General features: G+C 39.7%; 1 protein-coding gene across 9 annotated transcripts in view; it reads left to right on the top strand.

The window, feature by feature from the left end:
- B3galt1 (beta-1,3-galactosyltransferase 1) overlaps nt 1–25,512 on the top strand; it is a 569,427-nt gene that overhangs the window by 403,047 nt on the left and 140,868 nt on the right. For 4 of the 9 annotated variants that reach the window (XR_003834954.2, XR_015046523.1, XM_021155604.3 and 1 more), the window contains exons 1-3: nt 8,290–8,389; nt 8,786–9,065; nt 19,578–19,625. The gene's annotated coding sequence lies outside the window, so the exon portion shown is untranslated. Of the gene's footprint in view, nt 1–8,289; nt 8,390–8,785; nt 9,066–19,577; nt 19,626–25,512 lie in introns of those variants that run through there. The other 5 variants (XR_015046524.1, XM_085834810.1, XM_029469650.2 and 2 more) reach the window with 2 other exon arrangements.

Genomic DNA, 25,512 nt, shown 5'->3' with positions numbered 1-25,512 from the left:
AAGTTGGTGAATGCAATGATGAAGATGTGGTTTTTTTAGTATCTCTCTTCCTCCACCCCCCTCTATGTGTGTGTGTGTGTGTGTGTGTGTGTGTGTGTGTGTGTGTGTGTGTGTGTGTTTGTGTAAGTATATCAAGGCAAACATGTAGAGGTCAGAGAACAACCTGTGGGAATTGGTTCTCCCCTTTGACTCTGTGGGTCCCAGGATTGGAGCTTATGTCAAGATGGCAGCTCAGCGGTGCTTTTATCCTCTGAATCATGTCCTTGACCCACTATCCCAGTTTGAAGCTCAGTAATCAAAGACACTGGCATTGTGACTCTTATGTAAGACACCTAGAGAGTAGACTAATAGGTGAAGGTGGGAGGCTAATTTCCTTGAATATCCATGAATATTGTTTATGACATTCTGGCCCACATATGTTAAATGAAAAATGTGGAAATCTATCCTTGGAGCCTTGCATTTTGCATTTGCCCCTCTTTGGCAGTTAGTACTGGTAGATTAAATTATCTTGAGGTAAAAATCAGAAATATTTGAACATTGCTTAAAGAACTCTTTGCTAGATGACATCTGCTGCCCAGGTAAACGTCATTTTAGGATGGCATAAAATGATGCTACAGATACCATGAAGCTTTAGTAAGAAGGCAGAGTCACTTTTCCCTATGTGACATCCTTCACTGTAAGGTGAGCTAAAGCTTGAATGATTATATCAGATTACTGGGGTGGGTCATTCTATATGATATGAAAAAATGAAGGACCAAGAAAACAACTGAAATTTAAGGGGAAAAAAAAACTGAACACTAAAATATTCCTACAGAGTCCCCAAAGGTACCCTCATGTCTTTCTTTCCTAGTTCTCAGTGGGAATTCACAACTAGAAACTAGTAAGTCAAGAGATATGTTGTTTTTTTTTTTCTACCCTGCCAACTGTGACAGCCTGTCAAAATATTTGAAGTTATTACTGAGCTTTATTTTTAACAATTTTAGTTATAAAAATACTGCTATTTTCTGAATAATGTTCAGTGATAGGATAGTATGCACAAGGGATAAAATGAAGATAGTGCCCAGCCACTGTTTCCCAGAGGTGAAGCATCCTCTTTCCTCCTCTGCCAAGATACAACCACAAGCACCTCTTTATGTGCACAGAGTTCATGATCACTCATTAGTCTCTAACCTACTTTTTTCTTAAAAAGAAAAAAAAAAAAGGAAAGGAAGAAAGAAAAAGAAAATGTGCACCATTAATTTAAAGATTTGGCATCGAAGAATCTAGAATGATTACAGTACGTTGGAATGACTTTAGACAGATACTGCTAAGCTCCAAATGGGACAAATCCAGATATATTGATTTGGAATTACTGTGTTTTTATGTTAATGAACATGAAAGGCTTTAAGGGAAAGAAAAAAGGTAACCAAATTGATGCATTTAAACTAATTCTTCCAATATATCCTCGGAATATCAACTAAGATATTAAAGATCAGAATTCGCAATATCATTTCTAGTTAAACCCAGTAGTTGATTCGTTTGCCATTAAAAAGCATGATTAAGAAACAGTTTCTCAAAGATGGAAGTAAAGGGATGCCTCACTGTTAAGTACCATCTTTGCAAAAATAGAAAATGTTTTTTTTTTTTAAGTTGATTCCATTGTCATTACCAGAAAAGAAAATGAGACACATGCAGGCAAGGGTGGAAATGAATGAGAGGAAAAATAAACAGACACATGGTGTGTGTATGAGGGCGGGAGACAGAGATAAACCAATCACAGCTTCACTGCATTGAAGATCGATGACACCCTACTTAGCACACACCTGAGAGTATTCTACCATTTCTCTCTAGACCTAACTATGTGACTTCCTTGAGCATCCAATATCCCTATTACAACACACCCTGAGGCGTAGGACACACAAAGGCTTGAACTTGGAACCTGGAGACAAATGCAGCCATAGGCCAACAAGATAAGCTGAACCCAGAGAACTTACACTTGCTTGACTTGTGACCCACTGAGTTTGTCACACAGAATTAGTATTGAAATAGGTGACTTACATGAAGGAGTCAGGCTTTCCTAACCTTGTGGCAAGACCTGAGGCTTGTAAAAATTGAGATGTCAACACATTTTCCATGGCAAAGTCACTGACATAGCCATGTCTTTAGTGACGGACATAACCCTATAAAACTAAATGATTCACAGCAGAAAGCAAGCATCCCTCTATGCTTCTTGGCAATTCTATTGGTTTCAATTTTCAACCATTGATATCAAGGATTTTACAGAACAGGATGATTGACAAGGTAGTCAGGCTAAGATTCCAAAGTAGTGTCACAGTGCTAACATGGGAGTTACTAGACTGTTTAACTCTCACTTCAATTAAATGAATTAAACACTGCTCTCTTAATCACAGCAGTCATATTCCAAGGGCTGGGTAACCACGGGGGCAGGTGGAGGACATATTGGACTTCACAGACACAGAAATCTTTCTCTATCACAAAAGTTTCCATTGATGTCACCGTGGAGAGACTAGGGACCTAGTCCATTAGATATCAAAAATGAGGAGACTGACGATCTTCTGAAGTTAAAAACCCTTCTTTGAGAATGGGAAAAAACTCAAAAGAAGCAATATTCAACTGTGAGATCAACTTACAGAAACTACTTTAACCGATACAAAAGATATCAGGTACAGAGACTTGAATGTTTATGCTACTTGGTCAAACACTTGGACTTATCCTTGCACTCAGAAGAGGGAGAGAAAGATTTTATGTGTAGAAGGCAAAGGGGCAAAGGAAACTAAGCCTCCTAACTGACACTCACGTGTGACTAAAGCAGCTCGAGTAAGTGAACAATTAAAACTGCCAAAAGTTAATCTGAATTCTCTTATCATGAGTCTGAGCCTAATGCTTACATATGACTTCTGGTAAGACATGACTCAGAGGGTGCTATTTGAAAAAAAAAAAAAAAAGGATCTTTCTAAAGGAATAATATTCTACTTACTATTTTTCAACAGTCAAAAATACAAAGGCAGATAGATCAACAGTTGTCACTCCTCCTTTGTTTCAACCTAAAAGAGATCTGGTTGTTCCTTGTTGATGAAGGTACAGTAGAATGACAAACTTAAACTTAGAGGATGAAGTCCCTAAGACACAACTGAGCAGAGATGAGAATGGGGAACAAAGATAAAGATGGACAAGGCATGTACCAGGTGGCAAGCACAAAGCTAATTTTTCAGTGTGCGTGGGGCATCCTTATGGTCTCTGTAATGGTTAATCTTGACTCTCAACTTGATGGGATTTGGAATCACCATATATATATGGATGGTTCGAGTATTAAAGGGGCACCAGGAAGTAAAATAGAGATAAATCCTGGGTTGTAGGAGAAAGCAAATTAAGGGAGTGGTATTTAGATGCAAGATCCTACCTACCCAACTAAGTTTAGATCCAGGCATGGTGGTATACACCTTTAATTCCAGGAGATAAGCCAAACAGGCCTCAGTGTTCAAGACCAGCTTGGGACAGAGCAAGTTCTAGGTGAAAAAAAGCTTAAATCCAGGCAGAGTGATACGCACTGTAATCCCAGAGACAAGCATGTAGATCTCTGAGTTCAAGGTCAGTCTACAGAGCAAGATCCAGGACAGCTACACTTGGACATTGAAGGGGTTGGAAAACAGAAAGCTAGTGATAATGTAATAGAACAAGGAGGCCATGTTCCAGCTCCTGCAAGCAGCAGAACTCAGCAATTTCTGATGTGTGGCTCTGGCTTTAGAGTAAAAAATAGAAGGTACTGCTGGGACCATTGATGCTGGTTAGCTGGAGCTAAGAGATTAGTGGTAATTAAGAAGAGAGCAGCATCAGTGAGGTGAAATCTTCTGGGAGGTGTTTGCTGAAAGCACAAAGAAGCTGTGGTCCAGAGATAGACAAGGTCATACCTCATGTTGCAGCTGCACTTCATAATGTCACCCAGGTGGTACTGGTTTTGAAGGCATGAAGGGGTCACAAAGAGTAGTGTGAGAGACCATGGAAGGTCATTGGTGAAAGTGCAGCCTCAGTTGTAGTTAACAGCCCAGGACTGAAGGGGTCATGCAAAGGATTTGAGGCTTAGTACTATGTAGAGAGCCAGTGAGAGGCTATTGGTAAAGCTTAGTTGCAGTAGAAGATCTCAGTGTATTGGAAATGCCAGTATGATGGGATGATCACCAAGAACAGCTGTGACAATGGAGTGGAACAACCTGAGCTTAGAATGCTACAGAAGGCAGAGCTGGAGAAGTGGCGCCAGCCCTTTGGAGGAGCCCAGAAGAACAAGTGTGGATCCCAGACATTGAAACAAGAAGATGTAACACTGAAGTTGACTTGGAGACCCCGAGATATTCGAGATGCCAGAGCCATGAGATATCTGCTAAGGAAAGCTGCTAATGGGGAAGGGAACCAGCCCAGGAGAAAGAAGTTTGTTGCAGTCAACAAAGATGAAAAAGGAGTGGAGATCTGAAGACTGCTTTGACATCAGGCATGGAGATGCAGAGTTTAGAGGTTGCCCATCTGGTTTCTTGTCTTGTTTTGGAGATTAAAGTTAAGTGACTGAATAAATCTCAAAGGAGACTTTGAACTTTGGACTTTTAACATTGTTGAGACTGCTATACACTATGGGGCTTTGGAAGTTGGACTAAATGTACTTTTTTTGTTGGGCTGCAGTAGGTTTGGACTCCATAGACTCCTGTATTGTAACAAACCTGTGGAGGCCAGAGAGTGGAATGCCATGGTTTGTATATGCTTGGGAGTGGCACTATTAGAAGTTGTGGCCCTGTTGGAGTAGGTGTGTCACTGTGGGTGTGAGCTTTCAGACCCTCATCCTAGCTTCCTGAAAGTCAGTATTCTCCTAGTGGCCTTCAGATGAAGATGTAGAGCTCTCAGCTCCTCCTGCACCATTCCTGCCTGGATGCTGCCATGTTCTTGCCTTGATGATAATGGACTGAACCATTGAACCTATAAGCCAGCCCCAATTAAATGTTGTTCTTATAGGAGTTTCCTTGGTCATGATATCTGTTCATAGCAGTAAAACCCTAACCGAGCCATCTACCCAGCCCCTCACCCATTGCCAAAGCCTGCTAGGTCCTACCACAGGAAATCCACACTAGCTTCCCTTGAATCTGAACATACTGATGTGCTGTGGCAAAGAGTGAAATTACATCATATTCATGCACCAGTTAACAACGGGGATGCATTTAGAGATACATTGCTGGGAAATCTTGTGACTGTGTGAACAACACACAGCATACTTACACAAAATTAAATAAAATTAAAATAGACTAATCATAGTCTATTGCTCCTAGGCTACAAACCTATATAGTACATTACAATTCTTGATACTGTGAACACCTATAGCATAGTGGTATTTTTGTATGCCTATATACAAAAGATACAGGAAAAATACATTGTAACAGGTACAAAAAATAGCATACATAGAAGTTACTTGGTATTAGTGAGTGATTGGGAGGCTGTGGGGCCTAGGACGTTACTACATACTGCTGTAGATTTGACAAATCCTTGGTAATTGACTATACATATACATATCAGTAAATTAACCTTAGCTTATTCTAGATTTTACTTTAAAGTAGTTTTGTTCCACTTTTGGCTCTTTTATAGTAGCATTTAGTTTTTAAAAACCCACATATTCTTTACTTTAAATTTTTTTATTGCTTCTTCAAATGTTTGGTAGAACCTTGGATACAAATACCTTCATTAGCAGAAGTTTGCATAAAGTCAGGGTCCTCAGCATCACTGTCTCCCACTGCATGTGTGCTCTCACTGGATTGACTTCAGGTTCTGTACCATAGGGGAGCAGGCGCCCTCAGGGCTTTCTTGTTTCATCCCCTACCCCAAGACTTTTGAACAGGTATCTCTAGACAGAAATGGTCTCCCACAATTAGTGTATCTTTGAATTTAATAAAAACCTTCAGCTGACCTAATAAGTACACATTCATAGACTCTCACTGTTACATTAAGTAATGAAGACTGAATCATTCAAGCCACCCAGAGGTAAAGGTACATTGTGTATCATGGTGGAGTCACACTTGAATTTCCACACAGAATAAAAATTGTTTTCCTTGGCTGTGACTGCCATGATGATGTGTCTGGTGTTTCCCATACAACCTCCTCAGTTTTGGGTTTTTTTTTGGGGGGGGGTAATCATTGTCTCCAGTAATGTAGATTAATAGATTCTGTGATCCCATTCTCATATTTCAGGACCACGGTTATGTGGAATGGCAATTCCTGACATAGAGAAACATCTAAAACTGACTTTCCAGCTTCACCATCTTAGTTGCTCCTGGTGTCATGTACAGGACAATCACTTGGCATGGTCTCTGTCTTACTTAGAGTTTCCCATTCCTGTGAAGAAGCACCATGACCAAGGCAACTCTTATAAAGGACAGCATTTAATTGTGGTGGCCTTACAGGTTCTGAGATTCAGTCCATTCTCATCATAGTGGGAAGCATGGCAGTGTCCAGGCAGACATGGTGCTGGAGTAGCTGAGAGTTCTACACTTTGTTCTGAAGGCAAACAGAAGACTGGCTTCCAGGCAGATAAGAGGAGTGTCTCAAGGCCCACCCCCACAGTGACACACTTCCTCTAACATGGCCACACCTACTCCAACATGCCATACCTCCTAACATTACCACTCATTCTCTGAGCCAAACATATTCAAACAACCACAGTCTCTTCCTGGAAAGATTAGCAATGGGTAATTTATATTTAAGGTTCACAGTGAAGCAAACACCATGAGATTAAATCACATACAAGAGAAAATGAGGCAATCAGGAGACAGAATAATGATGAAATGTTTGAGTCTGCTGCCAGAATGACTGAGCATAGTGCTTTGCAGTATACTTTCTAAGTAGAAGGATCTTACTATAGATTGATAGAATATTATAAAATCATATATAAACCAATAAATCATTTATGTAGATGGATCTGTGTGTCAATCATCCCTTTATACTGTTACACTGTGTTAAGAATTTCTTAGTTCCATTTTAATTTTAAGGAATCACTGTTGGATATGTGATTTGTCAATATCTGAACTAAAAAAAATCTGCAGGAGAACATGACTGCATTTCCCAACCTTTATCATAACAAAGTCATGTGCTTCTGCCTTGCTATTCCTCCTTGTTTCCTTGTCTTGATCTTACTATGAGTCTTTGTTACTATGAGGAAGTACAAATAGCCCATGGAGAGAAGTGTGGAAAGACAGTAAGTTTCTAAGCCTACAAACCAGCAGAGCTCCTAGCTGATCTCCCTTCCGGCACATAGTACACACTTCTCAGTCATGGGACTAATCACTCTTGAAAGGAGACTCCCCATGCCCCCAAGGAAACACCTAAGCTGATGGTGCATGGAACTTTGTCAAAGGGCTCTCGATTCAACATTGCCAGATTCCAGATTCACAAACAAGACAGAGATTTTTGATGTTTAGACCACTACATTTTGAGATGGTTTAATATGCAGCAGTAGGTGAAGGATACATTATATACTTTAACTTCCAATAGTGGTTGGTTGCTTACAGTATTTGATAGTTTTATTGTATCAAATTCTACAAGGCCAGCATGAGTCTCATTGGACTAAAATGATGACGAATTCCTTTCTGCAGTATGTGTCAGGGCACTCAGTTTCTGGCCTTTGCTGTCTTCTAGAGGCAGCCCACATTGCTCAACTTGTGCCTTTGAAAACCAGGGAGATGGCACGGGGCATCCTGTACATCATTCAGTATCTCTCCTGCATCTCCCTCACTTTGCTACTTCATTTCCCTCCTTCAGGTAAGAGAGGGAACATTGAAGGCCACATGATTAGCAGCAGGAACCCTGCCATGCATGACATTTAATCTCCCTTGACATAGACCCTAAACTTAACTACAGGTCCTGGAGTTTAGGGTGTGGACATGTTTGTGGAAACAGTCCTCTCCTCCTGCAACAACTAAAACCAATTCTATGTGGTTTATATTTGTTGTGAGGTAAGATTAAAATTGGTTGATGATATGGAAAGATTTGTTTGATCCCCTGAACTATCTGTGAACATTGTCCAATAGTCACGTATGGGGTGGATTTTTCATTTTCTGTACTTGTTTCAGACATTACTCTGCAGGACAGGGTAGCTCCCTTTTCAGAATTTGTTACATTGATGAATTTTCTCACCATCCCACACTCTGTCCCTGCTCTCCACTACACCTCACTAAGATGTAACTGCCTCCTTTTCCTCTGGTGCTACATTGTAGCCAATCCAGTCAAAGCAAATACAATAAAAGACACAGCCCAGAGCCAGAGTTTATGAAATTAGTGAGGAGACAGAACGAATATACCTAACAAGGACAACACAAAGTTGCCCTTAGCTGCTCTGGTGGATGACAGTGCTACTCTAACCCAGGTAAGCCACTTCCCACCACCCAGGCTCTGGAGCAAGTGAGGTAGGCCATTGTTGCTGCAGCCCTAGCCTTGCAAAGGGAATACTCATTGCTGTCCTTTGCTTTGCGTGCTTTCCTCCCTCGCTGAGATCTACAAGAGAGAGAGGGAGATTTATCCCCAGACCCATATGAAAAATCCCACCACCTTCCTCCATCCTCCAATGAAGGTGGAAAAGGGAGTTTCCCCGTCAGTTATATGTACATAAAGAAAATTATTTATGCAACTGTGATTTTGGAGAATCTTGTACATTCAAGGGCTTGAGACTTTGGGATAAACTTCTTCTTCTATTACCATTTTTACCATTTTTTCACTACAGCCATTGATCTCTCCCCCACTTTTTTTTTTTCTGATCCTGCAGTCCAAAAAATAGAGATTGCTCCTAATCAAAACAGCAAAGGGCAAAGAACCTGGTAATGTGTGCTTAAGAAACAAAATAAAAGGGTGTCCATGCAGTCCATGCGGAAGCCAGCCTCAGCAGGAGAGCCGCACATTGCCAAAGGCAGGGAGAATAACAAACCAGGTGCCATCCAGAGTCTACAGGAAAGCTTCAGCTTATCCAAGGAAAATTAAAAAACGAATAACCAGATTACACATTCTGAGTTCTGCTCCCTGTGGACTTCTGTTGAATCCTGGATGAGGTGAGAAAGAGGGAGGCGGGAAGCTTGGCTCACACAATAGACAAACAGCCACAGGTGTGGTGGGATAAGCCTTATTTCTAACAGAGCCTTAGGGCTCTGGGAGTAGTGTTGCTTTTGAGTATGCCGAAAGTGTGTTAATATCTGTACAGTTCGATATATTCCGTTCTGATAAAAAAAATTCGAGTAGGGCAAAAGTATGAATAATTTTCAAATTTTAGAGAAAACCACAGCCTCCAATAGCAGCAAAGGCATAGGGATCTCTGACATCAGGATGCTTCACAGAGCAGCTGGCGGCCACACACTATGTGGTGGTAAGTGATTTTCACATATCATGTCAACTTAGTTAAGCCTCACAGCAAGAAACAAGTATGTTTCCTTCATTTCCTAGGATACCAACCTGGCTCAGGAGTCCAGCAGACTTCAGCTGCCATCCTAGCTCTGTAATATGCTAAGATCCAGTTAGCTCACTTAGGAAAGGAAAAATATATGTCCACCATTTATCTGATTAAATAAGGTGATATGCAAAACTTCTCATCACAGCATAACATATAACCATAAAATATGCATGCATGTATATTTTTGCATACATAATATGTGTGTGTATGTACTAAATATAATACATATCTAATATGTGCTTAAGAAACAAAAGGATACCCATGCCGGAGCAAGCCTCAGCCCTATAGCAGCATGTTATATATGTAATGTGTTTTCTATTAAGGAGAGTTGATTCTATGAGACAGCTATGGCAGCAAAAATATATTTATTAGAATAAAGGGAAATGTGCTAAAGGGGGGTTATATATTCTAAAGAAAATAGGCTGCCCCTCCCCCAGGTACTAAAAGTAGACTTGGTGTTCAAACAAAACGAACATTACTTGCTAGTAATTTTGCTAATGAAACAGAAAAATAACTCAACTTGCATTGTGTTCTTTAATGAGTTCAACTTGCTTACAGTTTATGGCTTAGATACTTAGATTCCTAGAATAGACCCACTAGGGTATTAAGACAGTGAAATTTATGATTAGAAAGAGCCCAAGGGAAAGTTGAATTAGATTTTTTTTTTTTAAGATGAAGAAAGCACAGCTTTTAAGGGGTCAAATTCCTGCCTAACCTCTAAATCTACCAGTGAGAGAGTAACTGGGCTGAGGAAGTTTCTGTGAAGAGGTCACTCTGCCTGCCTCCTGGGGCATGCTGTGTTTCTTGGTGTCTTATCTGGGGCTTCTCCTCATGGACAAGTCTGAGCAGTTGGCTACAGAAGTAACATGTTAAAAACAATGTAGCATTCACTGGAGTTTCAAGTGCATCTCTGGTTTCCATTTGTTTTGGGAATTTGAAGTGTCTCTTTGTTGACATTTTAAATGAACATGATCATTGTTTCTTCTTGGCTTTCTCCTTTATTCTACACCCAATCAAATCAGCCAGCCAACTCCTGATAACCGCTCCTCCATCTGAATCTGCCTCTCTGGTCCAGGCTGCAGCATCTTTTGACTTATGTCAATAGCCTCACTCATGGTCTCCTCACTTCATCTTGTCTCTAAGGACAATAATCTCTTTTAACAGACCTGTGCAGAGCAAACCAGTGTTTCCCACAGGCTTTAGAATAATATCCAGGTGACTATCTCTGAGTACAGTGCCCTGTGTGATGTGGTCCTTGTGTCCCTCATTAAAGTCACCTTTGACTTATTTTCCCCTTGCTCTCCACCCACCTCACCTATATCCTGTTCCTCGAAGGCTTCCAATTCATGTCCCTTCTTAGAGCCTTAATCGGTAATTCCACTTGGAATACTGTCTTACCAGTGACTCCCAAATCAAATGGCATCTTGTCAGTAATCATTGAACTTGTATGTCATCTCCTCGAAGATACTTTTTTAAACCACCTAGTGTGGACAGGGCCCCCAGTCAGATGCTATTAAATCGCTGTCTTATTTTCATTGAAGCATGCAATTCCTCCAAGTCTTCTTTCCTTTGACCTCTTATAGAAATTCCAGCCCCAGTGTCAATGCATGATACTAGCACATGTTGAATAAATAAACATGTAAAGAATGAGAGAGTTAGAGACAATGGAGGTGACAGAAGTGGTTCTCTGAGTTGGGGAAAGCATGTTAAGACTGACATGAGAAACATACCTGCTATACCAACTATGATTTTGATTTAAGGGCTAATGTTAGATTGTCCTTAGTTATTTTTTCCCAAAGCAGAAATTAAGCTATAATTTCCAAAGCAGGATATTCCTTAGTCTTGTAAGCACAAACAGTAAGGAATAGCTTTCACCATTTCTTTAGGTGTGTAATGTACATTTATTTATTATTCTTAGTGTGTTCAGTTTATTTTTATGTTTACGATTTTCATCCCTCACTCTTTAATCCTTGCCGAAGCACTTCTCTCTGAGTAGCTGAGGGTTCCCAAATTCAATGTGGATTCATTTTCAAATCTCAACCCAAGCCTCTTAAAAGGTGGCAATAGGAAAACAAACCATAACCAAATAACCATGGTTCCCAAACTTGAATTTGCCACCTCTTTATAACTTCTATTTTTGTCTACAAGAAAGCCCCTAAAACTACAGGATAAATAACGACAGCGACTGCCCAATAACTTCTAAAGGACAGACCCATATGTGATAAGTCCTGGAAGAAGAAATGAGAACAAAACTAATGTGCACTCCAGTGGGTGCACCCACCTACAAGGAGCATTACACACAACATCCTTAGCTTCCTAGGAGACAGGGATGCCTCCCTCACGGCCAGATAGCAGCCTTGGGAGAGCAAGGTCAGGATTGCCTCTAAGGAACCCAATCCCCAGATGTCCCATGCTGGAAATGCATATTGCTTCTTCAGACTTATATCCTCTCCCTCCCCTCCTCCTCGGCCCCCTCCCCTAATTAGCTCACCATATTGAACTAAATCTCTAGCAAAGTAGATTACCCTGTGCTTCCTTGGGCGAGCTTGGACATGGGGCAAGGCTCTTTTCCTCATCTTCTTCTACATAACAAAATAAGTTGTGGGCTGGTGAGATGGCTCAGTGGGTAAGAGCACCCGACTGCTCTTCCGAAGGTCCAGAGTTCTAATCCCAGCAACCACATGGTGGCTCACAACCATCCGCAGCGAGACCTGGCGCCCTCTTCTGGAGTGTCTGAAGACAGCTACAGTGTACTTACATATAATAAATAAATCTTTAAAAAAAAAATTAAGTTGTATTGACAGTGAACTTCTCTGAGCCATGAAGAACACTGCCTGGAGTGAGGAAAGGGGTTCTCTCCATCTGATTCAGGAAAACATGAGGTGTCTTCTCTAATACCTCTTTGGAAATTGGTGTGTTTGAAGTTAATTTTTGCTTTCATGGGCATATTTACTTTCTCTGCTAACAGACAAAAAGCTCAGACAGTAAAGTCAGTGGTGCTTCTGAGTGGAAATGCCCATTTAAAAATAGCTGATGGGGGCTCACTGGAGACGTTCGTATGAACATAGGAGATGCACAACTGACAATTACTGTTGTGCTTGTTATCAGGAGAGAGTGAATATATATTCTCAGAATATTAGTAACAACGCGGGGTCAGTTGTGCTGTCTGTCTACTGCTAATGTCTAAAGTCTAGGACCAAATCATTTCACAGCTCATTAAATGATTACAAGTTCAATAATAAGAATGATACAGGAACACATACAAACTCCGGGAGGGATATGTGAATAATGACTTGTTAAAATTTTCTTGCAGAGGGGAAAGTTATTTGAAATGGGAGATGTAAATTCATTAAGATGGTAGTGATTTTATAAAATGCATAAAAATATTGTAGTATATTTGGAAAATATGCACAGAAACACATAATTCTACCATCCTCCCAAACCTATTGTTTGTTTTATATCTTGTGTGTATCTACTTGTGTATATTTATGTATTTATGTAATTGGACTTATATTGCTATGTAGAAATTGTTTTTTGACTTTTACAGCTTAATTATAGAAAATATACCCCATTGTCATAATTATCCTCATGATTATGCATTTTTCCTTTGCAACAAAACATCCTATCAGGTTCCTGTCTCTTAAATTATGAGAAAGAGATCTTGCTGTATTACCCAGGCTAATGTAAAACTTCTGGCCATTAGTAATCTTCTTGCCTCAGTTTTCCTAGTTGCTGAGATGACAAGTACATGCCAACCCTCCAGGTCTGCTAGAATAATTTATTTACTGTCCTCTCTAGTGAGTGATATTTCATTTTCTTTCTATATTAAAATCAGTGTCTGAAATGGACATTTTTAATTAGGATTTTCTGCCTTTCATTTGGTTTCTATATTAAAGTAACTGTACAAAAATAGGATTCTTAAATCTATGCATGAATATTTTTATAATTCTTGGCATTCTTTGGCCAATTTATTATTCAGAGGTCATAATTAATTCTTTTTCAGTCATAGATGAGGCTATTAGATTCACCTCAGTCTCACAATTCTCATCAAAGTACATCTGTCTTTTCTGCAATATAAAGGAAAAGGTGCTTTTCTTCCTGTGTTTATTTTCATTTCTGCAATTATTGGTGACATTGTTCTAATGTAGTAGGGAATGGTCATGTCTCCTTTTTCTATTGTCTGACATAGTCTTTCCAATGACGTTTTCTGCCTTAGGCCTTTTCATTATAAAATCAGGTACAGGTGCATGTGTGGAAATACAGAGGATATCTATTTGTTTGCATTGTGAGCAAAGCAAACTATGAAGCCACAAAGCACATGGGACAGGTCACAAGAGGAGAAGGAGCTTCCTCAATCAGACATAAGGAGCTTTTCTTTGTGAGCACTCTGTCAGATCTATCTATTTTCTATGGCAGAGGTGACATACATGTGTGTTAGTCTTTCTACTTATATTGAATGTGTTCTTAATAATCATTGCCTTACAACATCAATGCTGATATTTGCAGTCAATTGGATTTTGGTGTGGGAGAGAAGAATACTGCCTTCCATGGCCAGTTGCTAGGTTTGTGGCTGAAATCTTTATACCAAAAGAGATTAGCCAAAGACTAGCAGGTATATTCACTCACTGTAAGTTCTGGGTGATGTGGAGTCTTCAGAAAGGTGATCCCAAAGAAATGACACCATTGTGCTGTTTTGTGGCCAGTGATAGGTGGATAGAGAACATAGGTACAATCTGTTGCTATCAGACTGGGGTAGCTCGTAAACCAATTTGCTCAGATGCTCTATAATTTTCCTTCTTCATACGAGATCAGAAAGCAGCACTCGATTCTCAGAAAAGAGCAGAGCAGAGAGAGAGAGAGAAGAGAAAAATACTACAACAAAAAATTAGCAGAGACATAGAGCTTGCAAGACATACATAAAATGGATTTCAGTTCAGAGTTTACCAGAAAGAAGATGACTAAATACTTGCATCGATACAAAGGAAGGATTCTAGGGAAGGAACATGACAGCCCTGTTGACTCATCGCCTCACTCCGCCACTGAGTCATCCGGTCACAAATGCAATGCAGCCGAAGCAGGAGCTCGGACGATGCACAGAACTGAGGCATTATCCAAATTTCCTCAAAGAGAAGCTCTACCATCCTTGTAAAAGTTATTGACTATTTGTCTTAAGATTTTGAGTGAGGAATTTATTTGGGGTTTTTTGAAAAGCAGATCTCTTCCCTTGGTGCATGAAAATACCATATTGCTATATGCCGTGTTGTTTGTTTGGTATTCTGGGAGGATAAACCTTGGGTTCCAGCAGGTTCTGCCGGTGCTCTAGCACTGAGCTCCAGCTCTAGATTACTATCCTAGAAATTGCCCTCAGTAAGAAAACATCCCCTACTTGGAAAATGTACTGAAATCCTCAACATGACCTCTGTCTCTCTCTCTCTCTCTCTCTCTCTCACACACACACACACACACACACACACACACACACACACACTGTGTCTCTCTCGCATAAAATATCATGGGGATGTTATTCATCATTGAAAGTGTGCTCTGCTACAGACAATTTAGTTTATGGGCCACAGCAAATACATAGTTACAGACAATTTATTTAATGCATCTAGGAAGGTTTTGGTATATCACTGCAGCTTGTACTTGAAGTAAGAGGAGCTGAGGATAGTGGACGAGAATTTAGCAGGCTTTATCCAGAGATGTGAGCCTTTGTCAATCATGTTTCCTTTGCTTTTAAGTGTGACCTGTTATGGTGAGCTCTCATCATACATTAAACAAGGGCAGGAGCAGACAATAGCATCACCCGGAGTTCTTTCCCTATCAGGGAAGATTGTGTGCTCTTTAGGAGAGCCAGAGGAGCACCATGGTTTCTGGATGCTCAACGTGAGAGAGCAAGAACCCAATATGAGAATAAATAAAGGAAATGCATAGAACAAGAACAGTCCAACTCTGTGAAGAAGAAAGCCAGGTGGACCTCAGCAGGCTCGCCATGACTGACCCATGTGAGGGACTAACAGCTGCTTCAAGCTCCAGGCACATACTGGCCTCTAAGCAGCAGAGGCTGTCCACCCTGATAGGACCAGTCCTGCAGTAGATAAAACCCAGTCCAATGGGAAAGTAAAGGTTAAAAGAGGCAGGGATTGGCATCTCCCTGTGGGAGAAAAACCTCTTCAGGGTAAGGCTCATCTGCCAACAGCCTTGTCCTCATGATCAATCTTATGTGTGTATTCATTCCCATTGCTACCTTTCCAAGAATCTCCCCCTTGGCTAAAGTGCTGTCTCAATTGCTTTTGTTTTCTGAGAATCTGTTTTGTGTGAGGAGGATAAAGGAGTCAGCTAATTAGTTTTCTAAAGTGATAATTGTGGAGCCTGTTGCTGTTTACTTAGAATCTGTGTCTAATGATCACAGCCTTCCATCCGGGCTGTCTCAACGAACCACAGTGTAAATATAAATTCTATTTGTAGTCAAGCATTCCCTTCTCAGATCTGGTACACTTAATGAAATTATGCATATATTTGAGACTGGCTGATTTTTCCTTCTCTTGATTCAATGTCACAAGACTGTGAGTTATATAAATAACTAAGTCCTCAAATAAAACAAAGGGTCTAAAACTGCCCAGGGGAAACTCTTAATATCTTTGACCTGGCATTGACCACAGTTTTCAGCATTCCAGATGTACTTAATAAGTACAGAATATCAGATATTCAAAAATCCACATTCCTTTTAATTATCTTTTAATGAACTTTCTGTGTCATTTAATGAAGCTTCCAGTTTTTAATAATCACACAGAGTTCGTGACTCCTAACAAGTCCCTGGTGTTGTGGAGCTAGAATTTTACATGATAATTGGTTATTTAAAATACAGTAGTAGAGGACGCAAGTAGAAGCTGATGAGTCTGACTTAACTCGGTCTTGAACAGTTTGTTGTTCCTCTGCCCTGGACTATGATGCTTGAGGGTAGAGTCATTCAGAGTTTCACAATACCAACAAGTCAATGATAAACTTCCTTAATCAAGTAGTGTGGGCTTTCCTGAGGCACAGGGACAGAAAAGTTGGATTTCTGTCAGAGGACGACTATTTGTACTGTCCATCAGCCCTCTCCTAGACAGTCTGACAAAGAGTGATGATCTTCTTTTATTGTTTAAAGAGATGGAAATGTTAAACATCTTAACTTGATTATTGATCATTAAATACATGCATCAAATCGCCACACCACCAATATGTACAATTAAAACAGGAATTTATTTCTATGATTAAAGGAAAAACAAGTCACTAAGGAGTCTAAATCATTTTTATTGAAAAAAATCTAAATTATTTAATGGCAAAAGTTCCACTCCTGCTTGAAATGCAGAAATCCTCAATGAAAGCAATCCCGAAGGCCTTTTCAGAGAGCTACTTGCCTGATGGCAGCGTTCACTGTTCTGTGATGATCTGCTCTGCGTAGTGAAGTACTTTTAAACTTCATAGGAAATATAGTTTATAATGTACCCCCAGTTAATTACAACATAGAAAGAGACATATTAGACAAAATAAAAAATTTCCAGAATTCATATGGAAAACCTGCTCTCTCTAGGTCTTACTGAGCACAGAAGGTTAGAGCTACTGGTTACGGTGGCAACTACACTGTTTAGTTTAAGGTGAAAACTAAACTAGGATCTGTATCAATTGCTCAGGATCTCAAATACTGTGTCTCTTTTTCATTTAAGTAAATCCAATAATAGATGTGCTTTTTAAAATTCTGTTATTCAAAACTATAAATAAGGCATTAACTACAAATCATCAATGTTCTATTTATTTTAATATTTCATTTGAGAGCATTACCAGTCTAGATTGCGTTTTACAGATTTATCTTGGAGTTTGTCTCAATTAGCCTAGTTTGCTGAGATTGGCCCACACTCATAAATCTGTTTGCTCTGAACATGAAGCCTAGCTGTGCTGTATTACTGTTTCTGTTTCTGGAAAATCACACTCTGATGAAATACCGAGAAATATTTTTACACTTTCTACACCTAACTGATGGAATTTCAACCAGCAACCCAGAGATCATATTTCAAAATGTAGTATTTCACACTAGTGCCGATAGAGGATCTTCTCTGCATTTGTCTCCATTCTTACTCACTCGATTCAATAATGTGTGTGTGCACTCCACTTTCTGTGGTCCTTGGGTTACTCTAAGAGGCTGAACTGAACGAAGGTGAATGGTGTGGCTCCCAGTGGTATTGATTGCCTGTCGACTTTTATCCAAAGCTCAAATCCAATGTAAGATGGAGGGATTTGGAACTCTGAGAAGTAGGCATTAGATTCCTATTTGGTCAGCCCAAGCCACACCAAATGAATGCTCTGAAAACCTGGAGAGTATTAGCCCCTAAAGCTCCCAGACAATATAACATCTGTGACATCAGAAACCAAACTTTTTGTTAGATTTCACTATGTTATTAAATGGCTCGTTACTATTCAGAGACTTGCATTCACAATCCCCAGTAGTAGTAATTTTTGAGTCTGAACCCTTTACACTCAATTTGAAAACCTCAGGGCCCAGTTTTTAGCGTGCAAGCTGTGCTTTTATTAATACTTAGCATATTAAAATAAACCTGAGAAAGTTAGCACCATCAGTTTTAAATAATTTAAGAATGTATTAATTGATTTATTTTCAAATAAATAGCATATTTTAAAGGAGAAGTAACAACATTGTCTAATACAATTTAGAGAGAAGAGGACTTTCATATTTTAGCAAATATCTTTAGCAGATAGAAGACAACTGGACTCTCATGTATACTTTTGCAGTCTGTTGTGATGGTTAAGGTACAAGAAGAAATGCAGATCAGATGTAGGTTACATAACTAGAGAAGTCAGGACTTTATAGATTTCTACATTGTGTCAAAGACTTACAGGAGTCTAATAACCACACTTTGGAAATGAACACAAAGCTTTATTCTACCCACTTGCTGAAGATCAAGACCACTGTAGAGTCTCAATTTCATTATGCAGAAGGAACCCTGGGAATCTTTTGGCCTGAAGAATGTCAAAGCTACTTAACTTTTACAGAATGATTTCTCTAGTCCAATGCCTATAGTCTGTCTAAGGGAAGGTATTGTACCCCACAGTGCTACCCTTTATCATGATGTACTGACCCTTAGACATTCTCCTCTAGAAGTCTGGAGACTTAGAAAACAACTGCCAATCATAGACATCTGGAAGCTTATTTTTCTATCAATTCCTGGCCTTTGTAACTCAGAGAATTCTTTACTGCTGCCTTGGTTCACAGTAAACACAGTACATTGTCATCAAGCCCTCTTAGTGCAATGGTACAATGATTGTGTGTGTGTGTGTGTGTGTGTGTGTGTGTGTGTGTGTGTGTGTGTGTGTGTCTGTGTCTCTGTCTGTGTCTGTATCTGTGTGTGTGTGTGTTGTGCGCGCGCGTGTGCTCAAGTTCCTGGTAGCTTTGGGATAAGTTCTCAGTATGTACTTCTGCAATTCTTTTTTCTTCAAGGATAAATTTTCTCCTCTCACAATCTATGAGGTAATTTTATACCAAATACTTCATATTATTTTCCCTTATAGTGAAAATTCTCCTCAGATTATTTTTAGCTCACTCCTTTATTTTTCTGATGAACATAAACTAAGAGAGAAAGAATGACTTTCTCAACGCTATGCAAAAATATGGAAAAATTGATATCTCTATGAACATTTCATACCACTATGATTAGACAGTATAATAAACTAGACCAATAGGGATTTAAGAAACTGTAGCGAGGATGCCCATACACAGTCATAACTTCACCTGGTAAGCATCACACTTGGACCAGGCACTCTTAAATATCAACAGCATAGCAGTATTGAAAGAAATAGAGACCTTGCTGAGAAAACCGTAAGCAGGTTCCAGATCTCACATCTAAGTCAAACCAACTAAAATGTCAGTAGGCTTGGTCTGTGTAAAGGAAAACCAAGTCAGAGCAGTTCTGTACAAATATGTCATTCCTGATCTTTAACTTTAAATACCAAATGTAAAAAAACTTACCCTAATATTGAAGGGTAATAGAGTTTGTTAATAGATTTTGGTCATGTAGGACACCATAAACATCAGTTGGATAATCTTCTGTTGCCTTCTTTTCAGGAAAGAAGAAATGGGTTTCCAAGGACCTATCAATGATACTCATCACAGGTAATAAATAATTTTTCAACCGTCCAAGCCCTTACTCTGTCCTGCTTCCAAGTACCTAGACAATCTCTGTGAGTCTTGCATGATTATTTCTCAAATCCTTGTCTATCACTTGTGCCCAAAGGTGCTATGTTTCAGGTTAGCATCCATACCCTTCCCTCATCCTCTTCCTCTTTAAAGCAGCTTTGTCTTTGCCGAGAATCTACTCACCTACTTCAGCTTCTGCATTCACTTCCACTAATCCCTGCTTGAGACAGCAACGCCCAAGATTGATCTTAAAGGGTAATGGTAAGCATAATCAAAAGATAACTGAAAAAAAAATGCCCTGCCCCAAAGTATTGTCTTGTTTTAGATGTACAATGTGGCAAAACTCCTATTCATGAATGTAACACATAAAACCTGTTATAGCTAAATTTACATAGACCCTTGGTAAAGATACTGGATATATGTATGTTGTGTAACAGTCACTACATCTTCATAAGATATAAATTATTATCCCCAAATAGTAGTTAATGGAACAAAAGTTCAAAAACTTAACCTAAATAAGATACAGTAGCGGCCATCTCACAGTCTGTCTGAATCTACTATACATAAGCCATCTCCCTGTCAGAATTGTGTCTAGAAGAACCTAGGGCATCCTCAAGTTCATTGTGTAGCTTACATGTAAGCAATGTTTGGCATTGCTTAAGCACCTTTCAACTTATAAATAGTGTGTTCATTCCTGCTTGGCCAAGGGTAGGGCAGATGCAAGTGCTTTGTAGGCTGCTTGATGGAATGCAGGGGTAAAGCTGTGGCATGAGCCACCTCTAACCCTTTTCCCTGCCAGGTAACAGGAAATTAAATCACTGTGACTTACCAAAGGCCAGAGGTTCATTGACTAGGACAAGGCATGAACACCACAATGCCCTATAGCCAGAACACAGGAATGTTTTCAGGTGATGGATATGAGGTTTGTCCTTGGTGAGTGAGATGTATGTTGTGTCCATCCGCTTTTTTCCACATGTTTAAAACTCATTTTCTAGTTTGACTTAATCTTCAATGTTTTCCAATTTCACATCTCTAGAATTTAGGTAACCAACCCTGAGCTAAATACTTCTTTGACTGTGAAGCTGCTTAGTAACACAGGACAATCACTTTTTGTCAAGGTCTTTAGTTAAACAATATTGTTTTTCATATTAGGTACAGGAAATAGTTACAGGGGTTAGAAAGAAAATAGATCTTGGAGAGGAGTATATTTTCAAGCTATTATAGCCTAGTCTCTGTTCTCTGCAAGTTTATGTCAAACAATGTGCAAAATGAATTCACTCTCACCCTGACATCTTCTAAGTCTCAACCCACCTCAACATCAGTCAACATCTATCTAGGTCTCACCTAAAGTCCCATCAGTCCTTGTCTAAAGGGTCTAAGATGATTTAGATTCATCTCAACCACCAACATCCCATGTGTTCAGGAGGCTGAGTAGGATCAACTTGGGGTAAGAGTCTTCTTTTGTCAATTTTCATGGCATAAAGTCTTTATTCATGTACCCCTAGATTCAAAATCTCCAAAAGCCTATTTGGCTTTAAAAAAAAAAAACCAAAAAAACACCAAAGTTCAAGTTTGTTTCTTTATTAATTCGACTACAAGAAGATGAAAGTTAAGCATCTCCTCTAGAGAGTCAGCCTGAAAGGTTCAGCATGTTGGTGGCTGTAAGGAAAGCTATTCACAACCTATGACTCAGTCACAGCAGCTTCAATAGCCGACACTTCTATACACCAATCCTGAAGAGTTTTCAAGTCCCTGTGCTTTTAGTTCATTGTCTGCCTGGTGAGAGATAAAGTATTTTCAATACACTGTTTGTTTTTCGGGGTCAAAGTTGCATCAAAGTCTATCATAAGACAAGTACATTGAGCAACAATGTGACAGTGGAATATACAAGCTTAAATTGAAAAAATTCATTGTTTACTTGTGACATTTCAGACAACTAGGAAGCACAGAGTTAAACATAAACTTTTCGTACGACATGCAACTACATTTTCTTACTCAGACAAAATCTTATGTTACAGCTGACTCATCTGCTTAGTGACTGCTGAGTTTTTTAGAGATTGTTTGGAAGATGGTTCCTTACTTCAGAGTCCTTAAAAAAATGGAGCTAGCAAAGTAGCCCAGCAAATAAAGTCCATGCCTCCAAACCTAAAACCCCGAGTTTGATTCCAGGATTGCATATGGTGGAAGAGAATTGACTCCCAGAGGTGGTTGTCCTCTGACCTTCCAGCATGTACCATGGCATGCACATGAGCACACACACACACACACACACACACACACACAGAGAGAGAGAGAGAGAGAGAGAGAGAGAAACTCACAAATAAACAGATGCATTTTATTTAATTTTTAAAAACACAAATCACTCGCATATTTGGCTTACGAGATTATATAACATTATTATAAGTGCTCCTTCTTTTCCAATGTCATTTTGATATCTGCACACCATTCCCTAGTGTTGTGTATCACTACTGCCTCTCTGTTTGACTTAGTTACTTTTCTGCTTTTACTTAGTAATTGCTGTGATAAAACCCCACAGCCAAGACACCTTCTAGCCTTATAGCTTTATAGCTTTCTGGAGCTTATTTGAGCATATGGTTCCAGAGGGGTAAGAGTCCATTATCCTCATGGCAAGGAAGTGTGGCAGCAGGCAGACATGAGTGAGTGCATAGAGCAGCAAGCTGGAAGCTCACATTTAAAAATCCCAAGGAGGAAACAGATAGCAAAATGAGAATGACACATTGCTTTGAAACATCAAGGCCTGCCCCTCCTAGCTGTGCAAGGGCAGGTGAAGATGCACAAGAAAGTATCAAGGAAGGGGAGAAGGGAGCAAGAAATGGAGCTCTCATGCCATCTGGACTGTGTTCCTCCATATAGGGGGAGGTGACAGTCTAGAAGTATATACAGGGTTACACCTCAGCAAAATGTAGGGTAGGACCTACTGCTGAGAAAAGCTTGTCTATCCTATGCATGTCTTCCTACTCCTGGTATTTAAGATTCCTATTTAAATCTTTAATAGTTGAAATCGTGCTTTATTCTTTAACAAATTGCCCTGTCAAATTTTGTCATTTGACACATGAGGTGACAGCTCATGGCTATAATCTCAGCACAGGAGAGGTCGAGGCAAGTGGGAAGCTGAGGCAAGTTTGAGGCTAGCCTAGACTACAGACAGAAATTCTATCTCAAAAAAGTTAAAAAAAAAAAAGCAAGTCTTTTGTAAATCACTTTTCTTCATCACTACATCCTCCCAGCCTTTCTCCTCTATTTACCGTTAGGATCTCTTCTCAGCTTCTTTTCTGTGCATGTGGACACAGAAGTAAATAATGTGCAGAGGTGGCATGTCCCAAACCCCAGGACACAAGGACAAAAATAGCTGAAGGACATTTTGTTGACCCACAAAGCTCTAAATGTGGCACTCTGTAAACATTCGTCCTCCAATGACACTCATTGGTGCTTCGTAGATAGAATCTGCATTGTGTGTGTGTGTGTGTGTGTGTGTGTGTGTGTGTGAGAGAGAGAGAGAGAGAGAGAGAGAGAGAGAGAGAGAGAGAGAGAGAGAGAGAGAGAGAGAGAGAGAGAGAGGGAGAGAGAGAGAGAGAGAGAGAACCATGCCCCTTGCTGACCTGCAGTCTCCAGAAGGGTGCTCTATAGGCATTGTCCCCAAAGGAACAAAGCAGCCATCATCTCTTTATACAAGTTCAAAATAGAAGTGCCCTTTGCAATACTGTTTGATGTTGTAAAGCTCCTGCCTGTTGTTTAACTGACTGTAACCACTGGCTCACTCCTCAAAATATGGCTCTCTAGGTTTCTCTGAGTCCTTTGCTCACACACAGCCAGCTACGTTTTTTTCTAAGGTTGGATCACATTTCATTTTCGTGTTTGTTTTAAACTAAATTTAGTACCGTGTGTCTCAATTCTTAATGGTGTCTGTAACAACTCCCAAATTAGAAGTCTCTTCAAACTTCGCCAGCAATGTGTTGTTCCTTTGCGTTTTTTCAAATCATCTCACAGTGTTAACATAATAACTAATATTTGCACAGTGCCTTGCAGTTTACAAAATACTTTCAAACTTATCATCTCTCAAAAGGAGAGACTATTAGGAGCTCTGTTCCAGTGCAGATAAAGCCTTAAAGACCTTAACTGGCTTCCGATGAGGAGGAGGCATGTCAATAGTCCAAGAGTTGCCCAGCACCTACTAAGGCCCTGGGTTCAATTCTCAGTATCACGTTAGGTAGTTTGTGTTTGTCAAAGGCTGTGCTGATACAGATTTTAAATTAAAGCTGGTCACCTATCTCCAGACACCTCAAAGTTCATAACACAGTACTGCCTTCTGTCTTGTCCCTCCTGTCTATTGATGATAAACGTAATGGTTGTAGTTTAACAAGTCATAAAACAAAGCTTAGTAGTTTAAAAAAATGTTTTGGAAAGCCAAACCTATGCTTTGGCCAACATGAAATCAAGATACAAAATTAGAGCCATGAACTTTTACAGATACTAATAACTAACAATTCTCATTTATAATGTACCACATAGTCCATACAAAGTACTTCCCAAACAGTCTGCTATAGTTAGTAATACGAAAGTAGCATGTATCCACATCATCTTTATTTTCTAAGTGAGAAACTTAGTTGGAAGAAGCTATGCAACTCACTTGAGTTCAAAGCCGTGTAATGGGGGCTTGAACCCAGTACACGTGAATCCAGTGAACCTACCCTTAGCTACTGAGTTGTTGAGATAAGAAGGCTGGCTCTATAATCAAATTTCAGTTAGAACTTCAGCTTTTTGTTATGGATGGCATGGGTGGGAAATATTTTTACTCTCTGTAATTTAGTTTTCCTTTTTGTAAAACGATAAAGCATCTTCCAAACAGCAGTGCTCAGTGAGTAATTAATAGATTTCTGTGAGCATTCGACTGACGTTGACTCATAGTGTGTAGTTTTGTCTACACTGCCTTACGTTCCCAGCGAGCCTCATGCACACACCTGCCCAGGATGCATGTGTGCATCATCAAAGCATCAGAGCCAGTTCCCTACACTGACGGCCCTTTATCTCTTTATTTCTGGGATATGTACTGAGTACCTGCTATGTGTATGATACTCTGTTTCTCTACTCACTTGGTTTATAGAAGCCCCCCACCGCCACTGCCCCAGGCATCCAAAGCTGTCCAGCCACACTTTCTTCTTCACTGTACTAAAACAACTGTATCCATATATAAAGGCAGACCTGCTCTTTCTATCTTAGTCTTGTTGCTGTTTCAAATGAAGTTGTGCAGCATCATTTGTTTGGAGCATAAATACTCTATGTTGTCCTGGTATCTTTTCATCCAAAATGTCCAAAATTGTGTATTTTGTAGGAGTCTTCCAGCATGTTATTATTACATCAGTTTTCACTACAATCACCTCCCACCTACATGACATTATTTTAAATTAGAGCCTTCCCATAAAGGACAATTCTTTTTCTGACCCATCTTCTTTCCTGCTGATAGACTGGTCCATGATCCTGCTGATAGACTGGTCCATGATCCTGCTGATAGACTGGTCCATGATCCAGTCCCTTTAGTGCTGGGTAACGGTGCTTGATAGTTCTCTACATATACTGGGATTTGTGTTCAGTGACCTTCCAGCCTCAAGGATTCATTGTCTGTCTCTTTCCTCAGTTCTTAAATTTAATCAGGCAAACTTTCACTCCACTATTGATCTACAGTGGTTTGGTAAAACACTTCTGTGAGACCTCTTAGAAAAGGCAGCATTTGATGTATAATATTGTCACTTAAATTGCATTTCTCAGTGAATATGGCCACAAACCAAAACTCTTAGCTCAATGTGTATTATGATCTGAGTATTTCTGTAAACTCAAGAAATACAAC

The sequence above is a fragment of the Mus caroli genome, unplaced genomic scaffold (assembly GCF_978045245.1).
Source record: "Mus caroli unplaced genomic scaffold, Mus_caroli_1 scaffold_2, whole genome shotgun sequence".
Taxonomy (NCBI): domain Eukaryota; kingdom Metazoa; phylum Chordata; class Mammalia; order Rodentia; family Muridae; genus Mus; species Mus caroli.
Note: the sequence above shows the minus strand (reverse complement) of the source record. Positions and strands in the feature narration are given on the sequence as shown.